Here is a 444-nt window from a genome sequence, read left to right on the forward strand (position 1 = left end):
TCCAGAATGGTCGAAGAAATGACTGCCAAGATTTAACGTCACAATTGTAGAGGCTGCACCTGGGACGTACCAACGGCAATGAGGCGTATCATATGTCCCAAGGGATGAAGAAACTGCATTGAGACAATGTGAAAAAGACCCAGGTGGTGTATGTTGACAACTTGGCTGAAGTTCTCGTGCCACTGTATGAAGGTGAATCATGCAACTAAATTATTAGGTCTTATAAGGAGTCATTCAGATATAGACTGTCGTCCCTCGTAACGCGATCTCCAAGAAGGAGGCGCTTCCCCGTCTAAAATACTGTCATCCTCTAGATAATCACCCCATCTGGTCCTAAGGATATGCTGAGGACTGTCAGTCGATTGAAAATGTCAAGGAGGGGCCACCAGCGCTTCGGCTACCTTGAGATCAGAACGTCTGCAATTGGCAGCTTATACTACAGAC

Source organism: Homarus americanus, unplaced genomic scaffold, assembly GCF_018991925.1.
Source record: "Homarus americanus isolate GMGI-L3 unplaced genomic scaffold, GMGI_Hamer_2.0 scaffold30108, whole genome shotgun sequence".
NCBI classification, from domain to species: Eukaryota; Metazoa; Arthropoda; class Malacostraca; order Decapoda; family Nephropidae; genus Homarus; species Homarus americanus.